At 45.0% G+C, this 15797-nt stretch overlaps 1 protein-coding gene across 2 annotated transcripts in view; it reads left to right on the top strand.

Annotated features, from left to right (window-relative positions):
* Window positions 1-3127: 3127 nt before the first annotated feature.
* The window catches only part of DUS1L (dihydrouridine synthase 1 like), a 245163-nt gene continuing 232493 nt past the window's right edge, over window positions 3128-15797 (top strand). The window contains exon 1 of one of the 2 annotated variants that reach the window (XM_086931197.1): window positions 3128-3201. The gene's annotated coding sequence lies outside the window, so the exon portion shown is untranslated. Of the gene's footprint in view, window positions 3275-15797 lie in introns of both variants that reach the window. The other variant, XM_086931196.1, reaches the window with a different exon arrangement.

Below are 15797 nucleotides of genomic sequence, written 5' to 3'. Positions count from 1 at the left end.
TATTTTGTAACCCTGTACTGTTTCCAACACCCCAGCATCGCTCGAGATCAATCGCCAATTTTGAAGAAAAAATTGTATCCTGCCCCTCAATACAACCTCTGAGGCTAGGATCAAACTCACCTGAATTGGAGGAGTCGTGACGTCCTCCCTGGTCACCACCATAGTGACCTTTTTTGAATTGCCCTCTCCCCTTGCATGACGTATAGAAGGAGGACTTATTATTGGTGTAAGAGGAATCCTGACCACCTCTTCTCTGGGACTGATAACCACGTTGGTTATATTGGTTGGAGCCCCGTCCGAACGAACGTCCCCTACGTCCGGACCTTCCAAAAACCGGGCGAAACGCCCATCGAAGAGAGGACTGAGTCTTGTCGAGCCCACTAAAAGTCGCCACAAACTTGGTTAATTCCTTAAGGAATGGCTGCCCAAACAACAAGCCCTGAGCTAGAGAAACCTGATTCAGACGAAGCTAATTCAGCCAGTTTAGGATCCAGTTTCAACAAAATAGAGCGACGACGCTCACAGGATATTGCACAGTTAGCATTCTCCAACTGACAAATGGCCCTCTGGGACCAACCAATTAATTAGTCAGGATCAATGACCGTGTCAGACTCCTTGGCCCGAAAGCCTAAGTCCAGAACCTTCGTCAGGGGACACAGAAGATCTAACATTTTATCCTGACATGAACCCCATGCCCTGTCTATGCCCTTTTTCGGATCCTTGGCATACTTCTTGAGGTACGTCACCATCGTCGGATCCACTTCTGGGGTATCTGCCAATTTGTCTGCCAAATCAGGACGAAGGGCACTCCGACCTAAGGTGGGTCTGCACGTCCCTTTCGAATGGCTGGCGAATATGTGCCTGTACATACTCCGCCACCTCCGGAGATGGAAGCCAAGAAGTGGAGTTGGGATGCACAATGTCAGCAGGATCGAATGTAAGCAGTTGGGGATGAGAGGGCGCATCCACAAAATGCTCCTTACGAGCTTTTTTAGATGGAGGAAGAACATCCTGATGAGAGGACGAACAAGAAGCAGTAGTATCGCCATCATCGGTCTGGAGAGTTGGAGACGTTCGAGCAGCCTTGGACGACTTCCCAGAAGCCTGTTCAGAAGAGAGCGCCTTGGCTAGTTCAGCAAAATCCGAACGGTGCGGATTGTTTGGAGATTTAGAAGTGCGCCCTGAAGAAGGCAACCAGCCTTGCTGCTGCGCATAATCGGAAAGATGACGCTTCAAGAGGGCAATGGTGCGGACCAGCGCCTTATTAACAGAGTGCTGGACACCCTGATCCAGGGCCTCCACCAAATCATGTTCCATAGAACCAGAGGGCCTCTTCATCATAATAATAACCCTCTTCCTCGTAATAATCTCCCATAATTACACAAAGTGTAACAATTCCCGCCCACTAGAGGAAGGAGAAAACGAAAATGCTGAAGGCAAAATATCAGGGGGAGTGGTAACCCCAAAGCAAGCCAAAGTAATGCAGGCAGCCACCTGACTGAATTACATTTGGAGTGTGGAGGGAGGGCTTGCTTGCAAACAGGCCACTCTAGGCAATGTCTATGAAAATGATGCAGCCCTAAAGCAATAAAATACAATTAGGGCGTAAATAGAGGACAAGAAGCGCAGGCTGTGGGCATGAGCTGTCAAAACGCTGCTCTGGCGTGTAATCCTCCGTGACAACACAGAGATAAACAAAAGAAATGGCCACCGCGCCTGCGCGGTAACGCCCGCCTGCTCAGACACTATCAGGAGGACCGCGCGAGCAGCGCGCGCAGCCTCCCAGTCCCCTAGTCTCCCGCTCCACAAGGACAAAGGCGCGGGCGCCAGGCGCCCGAACCAGGGAGGCGAACACACGCTCCCTGCAACGGCGGTGTCACAAAAAACGACCGCACAGCAAAGCGCGATGCTCAGAAACGCTGCCACAAAGCCGGACACCACAGCGACAGAGCGCGAAACACAGCGCAATAATAGGCAGCAAACAAGTAAGCAAAATCACTAATACAAAGAAGCTACAGCAAACAATTGAATATATAAAGGAGAGAATGCACTTAACCTCATAGATGCTAGTAAACATCCCTCCCCAGTGCTGCGCGGTCCATTGGAACCAGTGCTGAATGGACGTCCAATGGTCGTGCGCAGCACTGGGGAGGTAGTGCTGCCGTCGGCCAACGCACCGACGCAGCACTTAAGGGGTTAACTGGCTGCTGAGCAGCAAAGAAAGAGGATGTGGTATTCTCTATGGGACCTTATACCCATGATACCCAGAGTATTCATGGGTATTGTAGTTGTGTTTTTCTTTACTGTTATGTGATTGACTGCTGAGCATCTGTAGTAAAGAAATGAGAAAGCATAATCGGAGCCGCCTCCGGTCCTGCCATAGAATTTGTGCTATATGAAAGTGAACATTTTTAAATAAACTTTACACATTCAGCAGGTAGGATAGCAAAAATTAATTTTTTTTTGTTATTCTTAAGTGTGATGGAACCAAAGATTTTAATAGTAACAAAACAAATAAAGACACTTCACTTGGAGATGCACAAATGTGAATATCCACTTAAACTCAATTCCACGCATGATCCCTTGTGTGCAGTATAGTTTTATCAGTAAAACAGTATGTTTGTGCGAATTTAGTGGCCCTTTCAATAGAAAATGCGCTTCTGAAAAGGACAGTGCGCTCCCATGCAATTCGATAGTTACATTACAAATCGCCCCCTCTTGGCCATTCAAATTGGGTGGGTCGTGAAAGTTTGTCATTCTAAAAAGGGGTCGCGCCACGGTGCTAAAAGGTTTGGAAACACTGCTGTGGAGCACATGCACAACCGTAGCTATTCCACATCCCCCATGGGTTCCCAGTCATCTTTTGAGAAAAAAGAAACGGTGAGAATGCAGATGCAATAGCTTTGCTTACTTCACAGAAGGAGCGCGTGGGGTCGAGTGACAAGAAAAATAATACAGCATTCTAATAACTTCTACTCCTGCGCCGCGCTCGCCCACGCTTCACGCCTATCAGCACTCTTACGGTCAGGAAGTTCTTCTAACATTAGACGTAGAGAGGAAGTCCTCTTTTGTTATCTACTCTGCTTCGAACCGGAAAAGGAAGAGTCGCCGCAAACGATGCTGCACACTTCCGGGATTACCCTTCAGTAGCCGGCGAGGTTTAGGCTGGAAAGGGGACAGCGCTGATGACATTTCTACATGGTTTGTGTCCTGCCCCACCTTGAGTGCGGGGAGGCGTTTCACACTGGGAATGTGCCCGCAGGATATATCATAGGTGCGGGAGGGGTGGGGAAGGAGCTGTGAGTTGTGTCTATGGAGCCCGCTTTAAGTTTGTCGGGAAGATTTCTGGTAAATGGCTAAGTGTTGGTACTCCATGCTGGTTGGTAAACGCAGTGGGAATATGTCGCTGTGCTATGGAGTTTGGTTGGTAGTGGTTCCGGGACTGGGTATGTTGCAGGGGCTCTTCAAAATTGGTGAATGTTGCAATGGTAAAATTGGTAAAAATAAAAAGTGTGGAAATTGTGATGAATGACTTAACATTTGGTGGGGCGACTAGAAGGGCAGTGACACCGGGGTTTGGGTTAATGATGCTGGATTTAAAGTACGTTAAGGTTTGCATTCAATGTAAATGTTATGCATCTTTGATATGTCTGCCGAAAAGTTCCAAGGAATTAACTTTTGCAGAAAAAGACCCTGAAGTTATCTCGACTACCTAGTGATTTGGCTCCCTCCTCTTTCTTCCTTCTTTTGTGGTGTTCAGTCTTCCGCTTTGCCTTCATACTTTCTAATCACTCCAGCCTTCCGAATCCATCGGAGTGGTACATGGTTACACTGCCACCTTTTAACATCCCCCTTTCTTTCCCCTATCATTTTCCCTTTTTTGCTTGTAGGGCAGTTCAGGTCCCTGGGGTTTTAGGTTGGGGGTGGGGGGAGCGGAGACGGAATAGGAAACTTGAAGTTAGGAGAAGGAAGGCAGAGGGAGAAGGGAGTGTGAGGTGCTGTTAGTGGTAGGTGAGAGATACATGAGTGCTTGATGTGAGAGAGTAGGAAGAGCACCATGTATCAGAAGGAACTTAAAGCGTGTTTAATGTACGTTAGACCCCTCATTAAAACCAAAATACACATCTGAGATTTGCTTAATGAGTGTAAATGTTTTTTATTCTGTGCTTGCTGTCCTCTATCGTTCACAATTTGTATGCACCTTGTCTAAGTTGGAAGGATTGTTTTTCTCTCTAAAGTTTTGGGATAACTTCTCCCTTTCTGGTGCCACCGTCCCCCTAAGCCCCTCTCAGTCTATGGATGTTCTTATTACTCTTCGTCTGTGTCCACGGCTTCAACTTACTTGGACTGACCATTTTCTTTTATCCTTTGATGTCAAACACGTCATGGCCTATACTTGTACACCTAATGATAAAGAGACTTTTAGAGCCTGGAATTCTGTCTCTGAACTGAGTTAAGCTAAATTGTACTCGCATATAAAGATCAATATGTCCCTGGTAATTAACGCAGCAGTTAGCTGCTTTAATAACACCTTACTATCAGACTTTGGCACCTTTAAAAACTTCCACTAGGAGGAAAAAACACTCCTTTTGCAGGTTGGTTCTCATCTAGGCTTCAAGCTAAAAAGCTTAAATGTAAACAATTGGAAAGGAAATGAAGGTTAAGTGTTGACATTGCAAAAAAAAGGTCTATTGTGCGGCCCTCAAGCAGTCTAGGAAAAATACTAAAAAGCAAAAACATTTTTTTTTTGCTAAACAAAGAGCCGCTTCAAAAAACGTCCAATAACAGTGTTTAACATTGTCAAAGCATTCTGAAAACTTGGTGTACAAACAATCTATGCTGACATCTCAGTTGCTTGCGGAAGTCCTATCTTTATTTTTCCACTCTAAAGTGGAAAAAATCTGTGTAAACTTTGATCAGTGTATTGAACCTCCTCTTGCGAAGCCCACAATTTGTCCGTCCCAAGACCAGAAATATTCACTGGTGGAATCATTTAAAGAGATTTCTCTTACAGAATCGGAACTTATCATACAAAAAGTTAAGTCTGTATCTCCTCTTGATCCATGTCTTCCCCGCATACTATCAAAGGCAGGTACTGCCAATTAAACCCACAGATTAACTCTCTTTAACCTCTCTCTCTAGTCTAGAGCATGACAAATACCTTCCCATTTGTAAAAAGGCACTCGTTGAGCCCCCTTAAAAAAAAAAAAAATACGAATACCAACCAACTCGCGCTGAGTAACCACAGACCAAGGTCACTCCTCCCTATTTTAGGGAAGATGTTGGAATCTCTGGTGAACTGCCAAATCACTGATTTATGTTGAGTAGTATAATATTCTCCATCCCTTTCAGTCTGGCTTCTGTACAGACTAGCACGGAATTCGCCATTTTGGAGGTTACTGAATATATCCGGATAAACGTTTTTTTTTTTTTTTTGCTCCTACCATCTGGAATTCTTCAACACTGTATCTTCATATTATTCCCAGGGATAGTCTGTTTAAGACGCAGCTGAAAACCTTCTCTGTTTCGCGAATTGTAGATTCTACCCTTTACTTCCCTGCCTCATTTTAGTGCCAGGATGCTTCTCGTGAAGCAGCACGTGTGCCTTATACATGTCTTTTCATTCATTTAAGTGGCGGGATGAGGAGAAGCAGCAAGTGACAGAGAAGAGACATGCGTATAGGTATGGAGAGAGGAGGAAGAAGGCAGAGGCAATAGGATGAATGGGAAAGGGGTGGAAGGGCCTGAACAAGAGTCGACCAACAAGAGCAAAAGAGGCAGAAATAAAAGGTGATGCAAGTGCTGCAGCTAGTGATAAGTAGGATGCATACGGAAACCCTTCGGAAGTCATGCTGGTGCCAGCGGTGATTGGAATTTCATTTATATATCTCTTACTAACCCAGACGAAGCGTTAAGGGTCCTTTATTACTGGCAGCACGCTGTTATGGAATACCGGGGTTCATGATTAGTCCTGTATTACTCATTGTTTGCTACTGGCATTAGTCTTGTGTACCAAATCAAACCATTGCGGGCATTAACTCCCGTTTGTGGTGGATTAAATTAATGGGATGTATTTGTTCGTTTTTTTATAAACCTTTATTTTTCCATTTTATAACAGTTCAAAGAACCAGGTAGCAAGTAGTGTGGTAAGTACGGTGAGAGGATATCAGGCCTCACTCGGAACTTGATTCCCACTCCCCTTCCCCACGTCTTGTAGTAGACCCCCCCCCTCCGTACGTCTTGTAGTAGACCCCCCCCCTATCCATACGTTCCTCCCCGCTATCGCCAGCACCTTCGATTTATTTGTTATCATTAGTAGGTGTTGGGAGGGATCAATAGTTGAGCTAGAGGAGATTAGGTATTGTTAGGTTGCAGTGGTATGACTTGGGGAGGAGAGGTTGTCATCTTGTAAATGGGTTGTGAGCAGTTTGCAGAAATGAAATACCAGAGATTAAGGCAAACGTGCATTTCACAGGTTAGGTTGTACTCTGAGAGAGAGGGCATGCAGAAAATTGAAGTAGAGGATGCGGCAAACTGGAAAAAAAGAAGACTCAACAAGGTTAGGTTGTACTCTGAGAGAGAGGGCATGCAGAAAATTGAAGTAGAGGATGCGGCAAACTGGAAAAAAAGAAGACTCAACAATAACTTTTGATTAAAGGTTGTTTTTCCATGCCAGATTTTGTGGCTAGAGAGGATCATTATTTTGGTGGCATGCCTTTTTAAGGATGCAAGATTCAAAAGAAGCTTTATTCGTATGTGAAGATAGTGTTATATTAGGTATTTTTGATGGGCACTAGAATCAGAAACAGCCTGCCTGCTAGGAAAATAGTGCTAGACCACCGTTTCAGGCAGGTCAGCTGATGAGCTCAAAGGTTGGAAGCAGAAAGGAATGGATCGACACATATGTAGAAAAATATTGAGAGCTTGGGCTGCACTCAAATAAGCAGGCAATTAATAAACATAGCAATTTAAGAAAATGTTTGGGTGAGGAATACAACCATTGAAACATGGCAGTGGATGTCTTCTGATGTTCATTCTCAAGTTGGCTCGAAGTATTTTAAAAGCAATGTGAGATCCATTTGGCTGTGTCTGGTTTTCCTTTATACAAGATAGAGTGCAGTCATCTTCCCCAAATAGTGGAAGCGTATTACCTACATTTCTGTGCCTGGAGGGTGGAGATCCAGATTCTGTGGTCTGGCAGATGGTAACAAAACTCCCCTTCTAAGTTAGTTGAAGGTTTCAAGTAGAGGCTGCTAATTTGACTTCCTGAAGCACTCCCCTTTGGTAAATAGTAGGGGAGAAGGGTGACTCTACGCATTCTGATGTGCAAAGTGATGGGGTCATCTAGGTGAGGCTCAGACATTTACTTTCTTGATCACACTCAGTTGGGCACAGAAGTGCAGAAATATTACAACTCTTTGTGTGTCTGTTGTGGGAGCTCCAGGCTGGAGACTACCCTACTGTGAGGGGCATCACTCACTACATATACAAAGGCTGTAGCTGGAGAGCAGCCTGGAAGGACATTTGACTGGAGAGCCTCCCCAAATTGGTTCTGATACATGGCAGCAATGATTGTTACACCAATCTAAGCCGTTTCTCTGCGTTATCTGGCTCCACATCCCTTTTGGTGGGATGGTGCCTCTCCAGAGTGTGACCGGGCCCAACTCTCTCAGGATCTGCTCTGAAAGGGGCAACCAGTAGTGTGGTCATGCTAGGGACCTATAGGAGGGGTAGGCAAGATATAGAAAGGAGAACAGGCACTTGCACAGATGGGGTCTAGTAACCCAGCTCAAGTGCCAACCTCAGAAGCAGGTGGCTCGCAACAAAGTTCTGGCTTCACCACTCACTGCATGTTATGATCCAGTTTCACTACTTTTTCTGAACCCCGTTTCTCTCATCTGCCTAGTTGCTAACCACTGTGAAACACACCAAGTGTGGATAAAGAGCACTATAAAACTATGGTCCAGACTCATCCTGCACCTCCCCAAACAAACCCACGCCCCCACCCCACCTGAGAGACCTCCACTGGCTCCCCATCCAGAAGAGATGCCAGTTCAAGATCCTAATGCAACCCTACAAAGCCCTCCACGACCTTGGACCTGCCTATATCAACGATTTGCTGAACTTCTACAAACCCTTCCGACACCTAGGCGTACATACACTCACTCACTCACTCTCCGGAGACATAGGGGCACATGCATCAATGAAAATTGCATTCGCAAAGGGTGCGATCGCAAAATTCGGCCGTTTGCGAATGCAATTTCATTATTTGGGATGCATCACAATTTTTGTATTGTTCGCAATTTAAGAAATCGCAAAATTGCGATTTCTTAAATGCAATGCATGAAACTTTTAAAAAATAGCGAATTCGCACTTAGGGGGAGCAAATTACCATGAGGTTGAACCTCATGGTAATTTGCGAAAACTTAGAAAAATGCACTTTTGTGCATTTTTCAAAGTTTCATGTTGTGCACACACATGCCCTTAGGGCATATGTGTGCACAACATATGTGCACAGATTGATTTCAGGGGTGCAACAGGGTGTCCTTTGGACACCCCTGCACCCTTGAAATTGTATTCTCAATTTGCGATTCGCAAATTGCTAATCGCAAATTGAGAATGTCTTCCCATTCATTCCTATGGGCCTCTAGGTCCTAAACTCTATGAAGCCACCAGATGCGTAACAACCTCTACATGAAAAGGTAACAAATAAACCATGTAGGTGACATATTCCACTTAATGTTTTCTTAGGGTTGAGCATAGACTGATTTTTCTGTGATATTGTCAGTTTAATATAGGTGAGTGATGGGCTGGTAGCTTGTGAAGTTATCTGGGTACCACCTTCTTACTATACTGCGATATTCAGAGCAAACAATGCTCCCTTGGGAGAGCCATGCGGGCAATAAACAGCCATTGCTAGCTATTTGGGGTAGTTAAAACTTTTAGAAAGTTCACAGCAAACAATCCCTCCTCCAACCCCACTAGTGAGAGGGATTTCCAGCAAGTTTTCCTTAGGAGAAGTGCAGAAGATTAGGATAGGCATAGCACTCTATATCAGAACCACCCGCACCACATCACCAAAGGAAATATATTCTGTTTCAACAAGTTCACTCCTAAAAGAACTGTTTCCATGCTAAAAATAATAATAATAATAAACATAGTCCTCGCAACGATTCTGGTGACCCATACTAGCCATCATCACATCTGTACACAGTGAAGTTCTGGCCACGCCAATAACTGCGTTTATTAACGAGTCACTAATAACAGATAAGTCTATTATGCTGCAAATATACCACTTGCCACAATGAAGACTTCTATTCAAACGGTTGTATGTCAGTACAACGCATGCTTTTACCCCGCATGCCATTACAACGCGGGGATTACAACGCAAGTCGTTATGACGACTTGCATTGGGGGGGCGCTGGATAGTGGAATAGTTTAATTTTCTATTCCAACTCTAGTCCCCGTGGATAGTAGGGAAGGTGTTGGATAGAACATTTAACTATTCCCTATCCAACAGCGCCCTCAGCGAAAGTGGTTGTAACGAGTTTCGTTGTAATCCCCGCGTTGTAATGGTAGTGCGGGGTAATAGTTGCATCGTAAAGGATGTTCCCCTATTCATATGCTCATGTTTTGTTAGCAAACCATTCATGTTGTATTGAGATGCTTATGGAATTTTTAAATTGGCATGCCTTTTTTCCACAGGGCCGATCTAAAGGACTAAATCCTAGTCATCAGCAAAAAAACAAATTAATTACTTCCCACCCACAAGCCCACCTAGAATTAAACCACTTTCCGGACCCTTAAAATTCAGTCCTTTACCTGTGATCCGTGGACCCCTGGAGTTCCGTAACTCTTATTCATGTGGTCTGCAGTCCCAAATAGCCTCTAACCATTATTTTCTGTGGTTAATCATACACATTTTCAACTCAACTACCATATAAGGGTGTTTCCTCTTATGATAATTCTGTTGAGTAACAATAACAATGTAATGCCTCCCCGATATATTAAAGCAATCCACAAAGATTTGTTTAAAAAAATATTAAAAAAATAAATCGTCAGTAGTTGATTACTAGTTTAGGGCGGAGGATGTGAGATAGTTCACTGCCAGTGTTCACTTCCAACATTCTCCTACCTAAACTGCTTATGATTTGATAGAGAATCATACGTGTTAACACACTTAGAAAGCCAGTGCTCCAAGTGCTCAGTGATCTATGAATGTATACAGACATGGACTGCACATGAGGCCCTTCTTAGTTGAATATTCGCTGTTTTACATGGGCAGGCTTTTATGGACGTCAAGCACCTACACTTATATTGAAAGGTAGAGTACTGTTTCACAGCAGGCAGCATGTACTCTGGCATATTGAGCATCTGCACTTATCGCTTTTAGTCAGTTGCTGTCTTTGTTACATTTGATTTCAAGACACTGCATATTATGTGGTAAATATTTTACCGTACATGTTTTCCATATAATTTCAAGTAAAAGAATAGCTCAATAAAATGAAAGGCAGAGTCCGGGGTGTCTGAGTCTTAAAGGGCTTTAATTCAAAAATGACTCGAGTCAATGGAGATCTATTCCGTCAATACAAGGGTTCGGATATGCAAGGGAAGATGTCAGGAAAGATGCCAACGAGTTATTCACAGTACATGACATATATAGTAAAATGACACAATAGCATTGCATTACAGTAGGCGTGACTAGTGAAATGTATATGATAAGAACACATGTGCGTAGCAGAAAGGCGTGAACATGGGTGTGCACATAGGCGTGAACTAGAGACGTCACAGAAAAGTGTCACAAGTGGGTGGATGCTTAGAGAATTCTTGCAGAGTCAGCTGAAACCTGTGACCTGAATGCGCGCGCAGCTAATATGACGTGTGATTGACGTGCATCTGGAGGAAGCTAAGGGTCTGACTTTTAACACTAGTAGAAGAGACATAAGTCTGGCATGTCAGATCGACCTGTTCCTAAAACATGTCTGATATCTTGTGTCTGGAGGATGTTTAATCTGGAGTAAAAGGTCTTTCGGGCAGAGGCTATTCTATACTAAATGTATGCGTGTCTAGGTGCAAATGCGCGGAGCCAGGGCCTACCATGGTAACGGGAGCAATGAATTACATGAGGAGGACAGGAAGGCTTGGCCCTTTACTCTGCAGTCGGGGAACTGTTTACTTATTTTACTAGACAGGAATGTGTTTTCGAGGAGGCTGAGCTGGCTACGCTGATAACTTGGAGGCAAAATACTGTTTTTGGCAGGCAGAGCAGGCCGAGTCGGGCACCGCTCGCTTGGCAGGAAGTAAGGCAGAGGTCAGGGATGCATTTCATCTCCACGTTGCAGCTTTCAGAGACAGAGACGGAAAAAGTGGTTCAATGGCAGGAATCAGGGCCTAACTCGGCAGAGCCAGGAAAACGTGAAAGTGTACCATGTAAAGACGGTGGCACGGCATACTTAGGAACTGAATTATCAATCCATTCATGGTGGATCTGATAGAGGACATGTTAACGTTGGACGCAAATGTATTTGCGTCATCAAATTCGGTTGCGGAGGGAAGTTACATGCACTTTAACTCGTACATGGAGACGATGGGGTACTCGTTAGGGGACATACCTGACCATAAAAATGTCAATTACCTCAGGTCTCCAGCTTTGTCTGTCCAGTGTCTTTCCAAGGTCATTGTCAATCCGGTTGCTTCTTCTGTTTCACTGCTTTTGCAGAGAACTTGATTCTCCATTGAGCGATAAATACAACCTAGGTCTTACACTAGTATGTAGTTTCTCTCCTTTTTAAAAATGCTGTTTTAAAGGAAAGTAGATGCACTGTGTGCGCCTATTTTTTGTGTTCTTGTCTAGGTCCCTGGTTTCCAGTTGTAGTTCACTGAGGTCCCCAGAAGACAAAAGGTTAAGAACCACAGCCCTAAATAATCCTGCTTGAATCCCACTACTGAAAGGGCTCTAGTTAACACCTAGGATGATGTGCTAGAAGTGGCAGACCAACGTTCCTTCAGCATGCTAATCCCTTTAGACCTTTTCATGAAATTCTGCACCATGGACCTCAGGACTCTTGTACGCCTCCAATTGGTAGCACGCATCACAGACACTTTATTCTTTCACGCTGATTTTAAGTGCGGATTGAAGACAGGGTACCTAATGTCATAAGCAATCTGTCACTTGTGAAGTATTCTGCACTTTCTCCGGACTCCTAACTTCAATTCCATTCATACAGGAATGACAAGCAAATCTGATTGTGTATCATGGGAGACAGACCCCGTTTGGAGACTGTTGAGATTGGAGTTCCTTAAAAGCAATAGAGCCTGAATGAGTCAAAACTGGCTGATGCTCTGAAACTCCAAAATGTAAACCCATGCTCTAGTTCTACCTTACTTGCTTAACACAAAGAATATGATAGGCTGACTACCCTTCCACCCAGCCACTTTAGTGATGCTTTAAGCATTAAAACCAAATTCAGACACCGCAGGTGGTATGAAAAGGCTAACTAGAACGAATATTACGTTTATATAGTATACTCTACAACAAATGTTTCTAGGTGCTGTCCTTCAACTGAATACCCAAATATAGTAACAGAAGTCAAAATCACCTTCTTTTAAATGAAGAACGGCCTACTGGAGGCCAGCTCACATATGCAAGCCAAAATGAGACTACAAAAAGCTGAAAAAAGTGCAGTTCCCATCATCTTCAACTCCTGTAAGAATCAGCTAACCACGCTGACACTAGACCATTTAATAGTTCCCCAAATTCAAAACTCCTTTCCATACACCCCAAAGCCTAGAAGGTTTAGCATAGAGTACCTACTGAAAAAATGAGTCCCTTTTGTCCATCTCCCCCACTTCAATCTAACCAGGTTAATTTCCTTGTGATCCTCATCAGTAAAATGAAAGCGTGGAAGAGGCTAGATAGTGATTCATCAGCCCACGCCAACAGTATGAAATCTTGTTCAAAACCCATGGCGTCCCTGACCTCTCAAGCTTAAGTTGCAAACTGGAAATAGACGTGTTCTGACTACATCATTGTCATTAAAGACCATTCTGGTCAATATTTGGACTCCTAAGCACTTGTATGTTGGCAATAATCTAAAGCAGAGGTTCTTAGCCTTTTGACTTCTGTGGCACCCTCCTCCCCGCCCCGTAATCATGACTGGAACCCAGGGATATCACTGAAAGCTGAGGACCCCGGCCTAAACTTTTCTGATGAATTGAATGGCTAAACAATAAAAAAAATAGAGAAGCAAGCATTCATCAAACAAATACAAAAATGATGAAATATTTTATTTATTTTGCTAATACTAAGAAATCAGAATTTTAATAGGAATGTTGGAGCTTTTCAAAAACTCAATTGAGGCCACTCGTCGTTCATACTATATTCTGTTTGATGCCTTTCACTGCTCCCACAAATCAATCTGAGGAGGCTAAGTACATTTTTAGTCTCCAATTTCGAATTCCTTCATGTTTACAGAAATTTTAAAATGTTCGATTGTACCATATGCTTCTTAATTTACTTTTACTAATCTGTTAATAATATTTAATTTTCTAAGCTGTCGCAGACCTCTTAAGTGGGCTTTTCGGACCTGGAAAGATCCCTGGACCACAGGTTAAGAATCTCTGTACTAAAATGTTTGTATGATAATGAGAGTAATTAATGCAGAGCTTTATGTATGAATGACTAATTGCCAGCAAGCAGTTCCTGTGTCCTATGCCCGTGAGACCAGCTGGGAGAAGAAGCAGCAGGGGGGGGGGACTACATTTCACATCATTCTAAGCGCATTGAGTCGATTGAAAACACTTGTCAGCTCGTGGCGTGGGACGCGCCCGGGCCGAGTCGGGCAAAGCCTCGGCCAAGGGTGGGCCCGACCACTCCTATCGAAGCCCAGAGGAGGCTGAGCTGCTCCCCCCCCCCCCCCAAACATTGGGACCACTGAAAGTGATTCTTCAGCCCTCAGGTACCGTGGTGTTTTATACCCCTATGGACTAATACTACTCATGCTTAGATAGGTGTCGTCCTGCTTGATATTCGAATCCATAATGAGCAGGGAACCTTGGATGCCTTTACTACTAGGGTTGAATTAATGCTCAGCCATGAGATCGAGCTGACGGAGAGGCAACTCTCGTTAGATCTTCTTACTTTGCAGAGACTCTTTTAATTAGGCTCTTTCACCTCGTGCAGTGTCCCACAAACCACCTTGTCTGCTCCCGTTCAAAGTTCGTCTCAACCCCCTCTGCACTAGATCTGGATGCACCTTCTATGGATATTCAAAACAGGCCTTGCACAGCTACGAGGGGCCGGGTTTCCAAATCTCACACTGAAGACAATATGAGAGAACCACCGGTGAAGAAAAGGAGGGGTGCAGGCACTCATAAACAAAAAAAGAGCCAGACTTGCTAAACCTAAGGGGAACGGTGAACCAGAACCGGGGATATCCCCGGCTCTACTCAGCCACAATCAGGCCACGCTCTCCCCTCTGCCAGGCAAAGAGGAATTAAGGAAAAGGATGGAGACTATGGTTACAGTACTATTAACCCCCCTCCAGGTCAAACTCTCAGAAATTGAAGAGAGATTATCTAAGTTGGAGGGCTTGGGCATATTGGCTAGACCACACATATCACGCGAAACAGAGAGTGTCTCATCAGCGTTAACGGCTGAAGATTATCCAACTCTTCCACCTCAATTAGAACTTCATCAAAATCAGGACACGACTTTCTTTCACCTGCTCCTCACCGGCATGGGAAACCAATCACATTGCAAAGTACTGTTAATCGCTCAAACTCTAGTGACCTGAGACTCATCTTTTATCTCTTCTAGAATTGCCCTGGGCAGGCCGCTAAGTAACTCACAGGCAGCTAGCTTAGAGGCTGGACATGTTGGTATCGCAAAGTAGAGGACTAATACTATGGGGAAGCCCATGTTCGGTCCCAAACGTTGCACTTTCCACCCACAGTGGCTCCTCTCCTATCAATCAATCAAACATTTGTAAAGCGCGCTACTCACACATGAGGGTCTCAAGGCGCTGGGTGGGGGATGGAGCAGCTACCGATCGAACAGCCAGGTCTTGAGAAGTCTCCTGAAGGTCCACAGGTTCTGGTTCTGTAGCAGGTGGATGGGGAGGGTGTTCCATGTCTTGGCGGCGAGGTGGGAGAATGATCTGCTGCCAGTGGTCGTTCGGCGGATGCGTGGGACGAGGTCAGCGGAGCGAAGCTGGCGGTTTGGGTTGTAGAAGGTGAGTCGGTCAAGTATGCTGGACCGGCATTGTGGAGTGCTTTGTGAGCGTGTGTGAGGAGCTTGAAGGTGATCCTCTTGTTGACCGGGAGCCAGTTCAGGTCTCTCAGGTGGGCGGTGATGTGGCTGTGGCGCAGGATTCTGAGGATGAGGCATGCGGAGGTGTTTTGTATACGTTGGGAGTCTTTTCTGGAGTTTGGCCATGGTTGCCGTAGTCCAGCCTGCTGCTGACGAGGGCTTGGGTGACCGTTCTTCTGGTTACGGTGGCGATCCATCTGTAGATCTTGCAAAGCATGCGGAGGGTGTTATAGCAGGAGGAGGAGACAGCGTTGACTTGCTGGGTCATAGAGAGCGTTGAGTCCAGGATGAACCCACGGTTGCGTGCGAGGTTGGTGGATGTCGGGGCAGCTCCCAACGTGGCCGGCCACCAGGAGTCGTCCTATGCAGAGGGGGTGGAGCCGATGATGAGGACTTCCGTCTTGTCAGAGTTCAGTTTCAGACAGTTGATCTTCATCCACTCGGCGACGGCCTTCATTCCCTCGTGGAGGTTGGATTTGGTGGTGGC

This window comes from Lissotriton vulgaris, chromosome 7, assembly GCF_964263255.1.
Source record: "Lissotriton vulgaris chromosome 7, aLisVul1.2, whole genome shotgun sequence".
NCBI lineage: Eukaryota > Metazoa > Chordata > Amphibia > Caudata > Salamandridae > Lissotriton > Lissotriton vulgaris.
The sequence above is the reverse complement of the archived record's forward strand: the minus strand, read 5'-3'. Positions and strand labels throughout refer to the sequence as shown.